This window comes from Opisthocomus hoazin, chromosome Z, assembly GCF_030867145.1.
Source record: "Opisthocomus hoazin isolate bOpiHoa1 chromosome Z, bOpiHoa1.hap1, whole genome shotgun sequence".
Classification (NCBI taxonomy): Eukaryota; Metazoa; Chordata; class Aves; order Opisthocomiformes; family Opisthocomidae; genus Opisthocomus; species Opisthocomus hoazin.
Window position 1 is genome coordinate 1,067,541 of NC_134454.1, and position 9,116 is coordinate 1,076,656.

Below are 9,116 nucleotides of genomic sequence, written 5' to 3' on the forward strand. Positions count from 1 at the left end.
AGGGTACTTATAAGAAAGATGGGGACAGACTTTTTGGTAGGGCGTGTAGTGATAGGACAAGCGGTAATGGTTTTAAACTAAAAGAGGGCAGATTCAGACTGGTATAAGGAAGAAGTTGTTTTGTGGTAAGGGTTGTGAGGCATTGGGACAGGCTGCCCAGAGAGGTGGCAGATGTCCCATCCCTGGAAACATTCAAGGCCGGGCTGGACGGGGCTCTGAGCAACCTGATGCAGTTGAAGATGTCCCTGCTCACTGCAGGGGGATTGGGCTAGGTGGCTTTTAAAGCTCTTTCCCAACACAAACCATTCCATGGTTCTGTGATCCGCAGCCTCTTGGGCTTTCTCACCTTTACCCATCTCACGAGACCGTCAAGAAAACGTCTGCTGGACTGGACATGACAAAAACCAGTGGCAGAGTCAGGGGTACCTCCTGCCTGTTCTTTGCTATGTTTTCTTTGGTAACTCAGCGGGAGTATAGGAAACCTGCGTATGTCGCACCTTCACCTCAATGAGCTTTATCCCTTCCTGCAGCCTCCTGGGATGTGGCCTGACCATGTGATGCTCCATGGTGGGAGACCCCGTCAGTCCACAGTGTCTGTATTCTGCATAAAAAGAGTTCAGATTTACTGGGCTGGGAAGGGAGCGGCAGTGGAAGAGGAGGAGGGAAGGGCTCAGGCAATGAGGTGTGTGTCAGATGTGAGGCCAAACCTCTGCTGCTGCGGATTCTTAATATGAAGCACCCAAACGTGACGAGAGGAGAGGAGAGAAGAGGAAAGGTACCACAAGAGCCTCTCTGTACATGGGCTGGGAAGGCAGTTTGCGTTGCTCAGCGCCGCTGGTTCTGCTACGCATGGCTGAAGGTCAAGCTTTCCGTCCCAGGACCCAAAACCACTTTGGAGGTGCGGATTGATAGGACAGCTGCATCGCAGTGTAGGTTAGAGCAAGAGCTGGTACATGTTGCTTCAATAAAAGAACACAAAGGAAATTGTAGAAAACAGCAAGACCAGGCTCTTGAAGAGAGACTGTAGATCTTCCTTACCCTCTGTCCTCTGCCACAAGCCTTCCTCAACAGTTTGGCTGCCATGATCTGGAGAAAAAAAAGCAGTGTTTCCATCCAGGCTTTGATGGATAGCCCTAGTTGGAAGGAGCTACATCAGCTATAATGTATTATAAAATCATTTTTAATTTATTAGGGGAAGAAAAGATCAAGGATTGTTTCCACTAACCTTAACCACTTTATTGGTATTAAATCATATTAGGTTGCTGTTATTTTCTCGTATTTGGCATTTTCTTCTACATGTTTATTCTGATTTACCTTGGCCTTCTACCAAGTGTGCATCAAGTGTCGAGATTCAGTTCTAGACTACATTTCCCCTATAAAAAATGAAGAGAGATAATTATGTTTAAAAGCACTGTATAGAAAAAAAGCAGCTGTAATTTACTTCTATGGGCAGGTATAGAGCAAAACAGCGTCTCTAGGCAGACGTACCACGTGAGCTGCTTGAATAAACCATGTATATAGACTGCTTTCACAGAGCATGAAAACACAGCCAGCAAGTGTGTGAACTGGTGAAGCGTGCAGTGTCCTACAGTGAAGCATTCTGAACCTGATGCTGCAGAAGACAACGTGCCCGATATGGGACATGAAGACAGCCCAGGGAGCTCTGTACCCTGCAGGCTGCGAGTCCAAGAGGCCAATTTTTACACATCTGCTTAGCCTGATATTTATTTTCAGACCAATGCAAATAACATCTCCATGTCACGTAACTATGCAGCCTCGTGTCAGAAGGAGGTAAATCAAGAAAATCTTTGCTGAATGTGGACTGAGTCACAGCTGTAAGAACAGGAGTGTGCATGCATGTTTATATATACCAATATCATTAATTACTTCACTGAGCTTCTTCTAGGGGCAACGCGCAGTCCCCAGGTGATGTGTTGACTTTTTAGGAGTGAATCAGTGAGTTAAATGTATTCTGTAGCCTTTAAAATTCAACGTGAACTTACTATTGTAAAATAGCACAGCTTGGGCTAGTGTGCAGACTACATGCAGAAAACACGCAGATAAAGCAATTAACCGCTTCAGAGTGGGCTTATTGGCGACAGTGTCCATATTAATTAAATTGATTAAGAACACATGCAGTCTCCTAAGAGGGCCAGGTCAGGACTAAATTTTTCTTAGGAGGGTACAGTAAATAGGTCACACGGTTAAACAACATCAATACTAATTTATTAGTATTTTCTACAAATCCAATGGAAATGAGGGGAGTTGCTGACTTTAAAATTAGACTGGTTATAAATGATCTGACATGGTTTTAGCTGCCTAATTTGAAGCAACCAAATTCAAACACTTTGTTCTATCACTTTTAAGTAATATAGTTAATATGTGCAAATTAACTAAAATTTCCTGTATCCTAATTGACTGAGTCACATCCTTATTCTTTTGTAAAGAATTCTTCTGTAAATACTGTCAGCCAAATATAAAATGTAACAAAGCACCTAGAAATTTTTCCTATAACTGTCCCTACAAAATGTAACTTCAGTACAATAAAGCTATCCGTTGAAAAAGAAAAAAAATGCCTATGAATTTCAAAATTTCTTTGCTTACTGAAATTCTGTGTATTCATTGATCAAAAAGAGAACATGAACACAGTGGAAATTTTGGGAAAAAATTATAAGAAAATCTTTCTAAGTAAACTAAAATTGCACACGGCTTATGTCTAAGCATTTGAAAAAGGAAAAATAGCATTTACCCAGCAGCAATCTGAACTGAAATACAAATATGTTTAGTCCTTATGAAACTTCTTGAAATATTGAAAAGTGGCTTTGTTCTCTTTTTTTTTTCTTTAATGTGAAAGTTACACTTATATCCTGTTTCATCAAATTTTGTAGGGTGCTGTTTGCATTGTACGGCAAAACTGAGTTTGGCTATGCATATCTGGGGTTTCTAAGACTGTTACAGGATACTTAAAATGAGCCTCCAGCAAGTGCTAACATCTGCTAAACAAAGACCTACAACTTTTACATAAATACAGGGAGAATTTGGCAAAATGTTAAAGATACAATGTCACCAGATATAAGAACACAGCATTTCACCTCACATGATCCTTAGAGGTAGTGAAGGATTTGAGTGTCTTTCAAAATTGCAGAAGAAAAGAAAAAAAACTGGAGCAACCTAGCAAACATATTTCTGAAGCAGATATCCTGCCCTGATCTGTTTTGGGTAGCACCGTTCACATCTGCAATCAGCTCCTTCTGTAAGACATGCTTAGTCAACCATGAGAAGCCCAGTTCAATGCTTTCCAGGTTTGCCCATGATGATCCTCTACAACAGTCAACCACGTAGCTATCAGACTAGGATGGCGCAACATGCGTATAATGACACTGCGTTTTTAGTACCCTTACGTCGAGAATGTGCTTTGGCCACGCACATCGGAACCTTTAATAGTGCAAACAAGTGCTCCAGTCGACATTTGGTTGGTTTTAGATGCCCTGGAAACCTCTTTCAGCCCCTGCAAGTCCACAGTCTGTCCCCTGCACATCGACTGAAATACGCTGGTGTCTTCATGAGTCCATCCGGATATCCGCCCTAAAAGTTTTTGAATGCTTATCTGAATCAAATAGAATCGGTAAATCTTTTTACAGTTTACCTCTTGCTAGCAGGCTAGTTTGTGCCCAGAGCTAATAGCGTCAACTCCATTTATAGTACTGTCTTGTGAAATATGTCGTTAGTCAATGACGTCAACAGCAGAGCCATGTCCAACAAAATCCTCTTTGGACCACTTCCAGTTTTTAAAAGGGATCACTGACTGTTTAGCAGATTCAGTAACTTCATTCCACAAACAAAATGTAAGCTGAAAATCAGTGGTTTACATATTTCCTTGTTCAGATGAGTTTTTGTACTTGTTCTAGATCTGCAACTACATAATTGCAACTAATAAGCTGAATTTTAACATTCTTTGATGTTTTCTTGCCATGTAAATTCTACAGATATGCATAAAAACAACAGCTAATTTAGCATCTGGACTCTGATAAATTTGTTTTGTTCTTTTGCCTTCTGAACACATAATATCATCTGAGGTCTTTTAAACAATTTATCTAATGGGATGTTATCAAACAAAATAATACACACCAATGACCACATTTTTTGTTTATTAACTGTATTTTACAGTGAGTAACAAATGCTCATGCTGAACCTTGTCAATAGAATGTATTTGAGTAAAACTTTCATAAGTTGCTCTAACATAGTTGATAAGAGTGAGAAATTCTACTATTTACAGAATATTATTGCTCAGCCACCCTCAGTTGGCATTGTGAGGAAACAAGCAGTAAAAATGTTTTGATGAGGAGGGAACTGTAGGCCATGCAAGTTCTTTTTATAACTATCAATTTCTGAACAGCGTTCACGTCACTAATCAAAAATGAAGGTTTATCATCAACTTGTTTATCTTTGTCGCTTCCACTGCCCTGCCTCACTTTTAGGCAAAAAAAAAAAATTTACAATATTCTACGTAGAGAAGAGCTGAAGTTTTCCCCATTCCTGCATTTGAATTGTAATACCTAAAACTGCTCCATACTTGTGTGTGTTTATATGTGGAAATACATTGCAAAGAAAGATATTGTTTTACTTATTCTGTAAGGCATTTCTTTGACTTTTTAATGTAATCTTAATATTTTATTTCAATAAAATATTTTCTTTTTTTTTAATGGGTCATAAAACAATTGATCTGCAATAGAATGGCTGCTGGACATTCGATGCAGGTCACAGAAACTGCTTTGCAGCCAGTGCCTCTGCGCTGCTGGAGTGTTGTAACACCCTGAAAAGCAAAGTTGTCCAGCTCAGGCGAAGTGTGCCCAGGGCCATGCTGAGCACGTACCTTCCCCTGCAGAAGGACAGCATGATGCTGCAGACAGAATGAGAGGTGAAGCAAAGACTAGTGGCAGGAGATGTGGAAGTTAAGGCTGAGGCTAAGTTGTCTCTCCCTGTGAGTTAGTATCTGATGTGTGTGGCTGTGATGTTCTGAATTGCGCTCTGAAGCTGGGTTTTGCACTCCACAGTCCTTTCCCGCATGTACTGTCTCTCATGGAGAGCAGATGCAAGGAAGAACCGTGAGAAGATTGCTTTGTCATGAATCTTGATATGCCTGTTTTCAGGAATTTGGCCTCAAATTTAATATAGATTCCATATTGTGTTACTTTTTCTTTAATTTTCAAAAAGTATCTTTGAGATGTCTCATTTAAATTTTATTTTGTAACTTTTTTCACTCCTCCCTTAATTTGCTGCCTGCTTTTTGATGGGTTTCCTGCCTGCGTTTCAATATACTGTTTCTTACAGATGTTTACAAACTGTCATTTACTATCATTGTGCAAACACACTAAGGATACCTGATTTCAGGATGCATAAATACAGCTGATAAAATCAACTCTTCCTGCACCTGAACTTGCTAAACAGTGAAGTATTTTTACACAAACATTCCTGAAAATAACATGTATCTGCAGGGTGCACAGAAGAATTCTGGGCAATTCATCAGTGCCATAAAAGTTTTTAAAACATCCCAGCTCAGCTATAGGGAAGAAACAATTCCCCAAAATGCTAATGCTTTGGAACTGCACATTCTGTACCAAATAACAAAAAGCTAGATGCGCCTCTTAAAGCGAAAACAAAACTAGGAAAGCAGACATCGTCACAGCCACTTGCTGGAAAGTTGCTGCCAGTTTAGTTAACAACCTCCACCTAGTTCAGCTGTCTTCTCTCCAACCTGGCAGTAATCTTAAAAGCAGGAGATCTGCACTCTTGTTTAACCACAATCCCACATCCACTGGAGCCAAAAGGCACATTTTCTGAGATTAGATGGAAAAATACGCAAAAGCAAACTCTCCAAGGGTGGATGATCACCCTGGCCAACCTACCTCTGGCCATTCCTCAATGTTTGAAATGACCTCTGCATGGAGAGCCAGGAAACACAAAACTGCGCTCGTGCTCAGGGGATTAATCTGCATTTTACGCAGTCTGAACAAACTCACTGAAGCAGTGAGTAAGACAAATTATTACCATCTCTGGCTAGATCGGTCGCAGGTTGTAATATTCCTTACCTGCCTCTAAGTGGCAACAGGTATAGCATTCTTCCCTGCAGTCTCCCAAAAAGACCCACTCCTCTCTAACTGTAAAAATCAAAGAAATGACGCAGAATCTCTTCCATCTGGCTAAACTCTGCTCCATCAGCATAAAGGAGGGAAATATCCCAACAGTAGCAGCAGGTTGCTCTTACAGCAGGTCAGACTGCATCATCAGAGAGGAATGATTAGTGAAACTACTTGCCTACGAAACTTCTGCATGAAGTATTTGCGTGGTGATAACAGAGTCATCAGCACTGTCCAAAGGAAGTCAATGCCATTCCTATCTCCTTGTGTTATGCGGAAGACAGAGACCACTGCTTTCACCAGGTCTTTATTTTCGCTTTATTTTTTAGGATTATTTTCTGACATTTCTTCACAACTGTGTCATAGAAATATTTTTAAGATGGCAGAACAGTGATGGTCTACAAAGTCTGACCTGAAAAATGAGAAAGGTATTGCAAAGAGGAGTTTCTGCACCACTAGACGGAATTTTGGCACCAATATCAAAGCTGGAATCTTGAAAAATACTGTTTTTCTAAAACTGAAGGTGCCACACAGTTAAATTAGCCCAAGATTAGCATTTATCCAGTCTGTGGGAGACCCATCTTCCACTCCTTTCTCTGCTGAAAATGCAAGTTATTATCACTTAGATGGGTGCCATTAGCACAAGGCTCCTCCTGACTGCACAGACCGAGTATATGCTAACCCAGACAGCAATAAGGACAATTATATCCCCCCCGCCGCCAAATTGACAGCTTCATCTCTGTGTGTACATAGGCATACACCTGAACAACAGTTGTGTAAGCAATCCCTTCTCACCCTAAATTATGGTGATCAAAATCAGTCAACGGGAGACCAAAACCTAGCGCGTCGCTTCTAGTTGTAGAGCAGGTACCTGCAGAAGCAGCTGTTTAACAAGCAACTGTTGTTTCGTTTGTGCAGAGGTGACCAACTGTAGTGTGTTTAGAATCAGATAGAAAAAGAGAAAAAAAAACCCCACAGAAATAATTTATTTCTTCTTATTATCCTTTTTTAGAAAATTATTTTATTTTGCTGTTCTTCTGAAAGCCAGAAGGAAGTTGCTCCATGTGGTTCAAGGGGTGTTTTCTCTACAGTTTCCACAGCTGCCACATTTTTTAACGTACAGCGATAGGCTGGCCTCAGCCAAAGCTTACTGATTGTTTCAGGACTTTGTGCCTAATTTTAGTGAATCAACTGATACATTCAAGTAACACACTTAATATTAAATCTGAAAACTTGCTTTATCCTGTGATCAGAATATAGGTAACATATTAGCCTTGTACTTTAGACATTAGCTTAAATACTAATGTATCAGGAAACTACAATATACTTGGAGGATGTCTGATATATTAAATCAAAATCTTTTGTCTTTTAAATCTATGAATGCTGAGAAACCTATGTTAGAATTTGGCCTACTGTGTGATTTATTAAGATGTTAGAGGAAGATAAATATTGTTCTGGAGCCTACTGCTAGCTAAGACGGTCTTCCTTTATTGCATAGATTAGCTTGCACAGAATTAATTTAATTTAACTTTTCAAGGTGCTTTTCTAAACCTTAAAAGTGCACCACCTTTGTCAAGGAAATGGTAACGTAATCAGGAGTAACAGTAAGAAAAACAAGGTCTTATAAAGAACTGAATTTTCATTTTATGTCTAAATTACACCGCATAACTTGCATCTCGATCATATCAGTCTAACGTATCAACGGCACAGCAAACACAAATGCATCTAGAGAATGTGTGGATTTATAAATATAAATAGGCAATTACATTACTAATCCACTGGATCATATAACATTCTTAATCAAAGGATTTCGTATGAGAATGAAAAATACTAAAGAACCTGGAACACCTTTCACAGAAAGATACAAATTACAGCACGATCCCATTTAATACCCTTTAAAACGGATATTCTTAACAATTCAGTCTTGACGCTGTTGAATCACTTTCCTGTATTATGAACTCCAGGAGGAACTGCAAAGTTTTATCTTTCCTGGTACGTTCACCATTCAGTACTATTTACAATCAATGGAGGAACCTAATGAAAGAATTGAAATAGCACAAATATATTACCATGAACAAGTATCCTATGCTCCCATAAACTCTATGTTTTATCTTTTGAAAAGCTCCTTCTATTTAATAAGACTGAGCCTCTTACTTTTAATCGCTTATTGCAGGAGCAATAAAAGACCTAGTCCTGCTCCCACATGTTGCGGTGTTGTCATGGATACACAAGTATGGTCCATCACTTCCACCAGTAAATAAACAAGATTCTCAAAGAGTGCTTGGCAGGATTTACTAGCTCTATAGTATTGTTAGCTGCATAGTGCTTTAAATAAGCAGATGGTTTGTAGTTTCAGAATAATATCCAGGGCTGTGTGGGGACACGTGTACATGATCCATCTTCCTTTAGAACAAATCAAGGGATAAATATTATGCTGTGCCACTTTACTCTCCTTGCTTTTTAGTTCAGTTTATCTTGGCCTCTTGTTTTTTGGAAGAAGTTTGTAAATTACACGAGGGATCATTCTCTAACGTGTCAGGCAACTTGGGGTAGTGACCTACTAACAGCTTAAACAAATGATTTACATCCTTACATACACGAATAATAAAATGCAGTTTGTCCATTTTTATGGGAAAAAGTAATTTTAATGTGGCAGCATGGTGTACAGTGATATTCTTGTCGTCTTTGCTAAAACAAAGTCCTCTCTCAACCCTGAGACTACAAAGTCAAAGCTTAGTCTTACCAGCAGATCTGCGCTACAACAGACTGGACTTGATTCTAATAAATCAGCATCTTGTGTTGATGAAGGGATGTAAATGAAATGCCCTAAGCTTGTGTTTCAAGAAGGAAAAACACAGATAGTTAAGAATACTATATTTAGCATTGTCTGGTAAGCTTCACAATAGCAAAAGTCTTAGCTAGGGACTTCAGTTTATTAGAGAAATGAAAACAGCCATGTCAAATTAAATTAGGTAAAAA

At 39.4% G+C, this 9,116-nt stretch overlaps 1 long non-coding RNA gene across 3 annotated transcripts in view; it reads left to right on the top strand.

The window, feature by feature from the left end:
- The window catches only part of LOC142365749 (uncharacterized), a 46,300-nt gene that overhangs the window by 33,264 nt on the left and 3,920 nt on the right, over positions 1–9,116 (top strand). The window contains exon 4 of one of the 3 annotated variants that reach the window (XR_012766618.1): positions 531–2,571. The exons of the other annotated variants lie outside the window; for them this stretch is intronic. This is a non-coding gene — a long non-coding RNA (uncharacterized LOC142365749). Of the gene's footprint in view, positions 1–530; positions 2,572–9,116 lie in introns of those variants that run through there. 3 annotated transcript variants of the gene reach the window in all.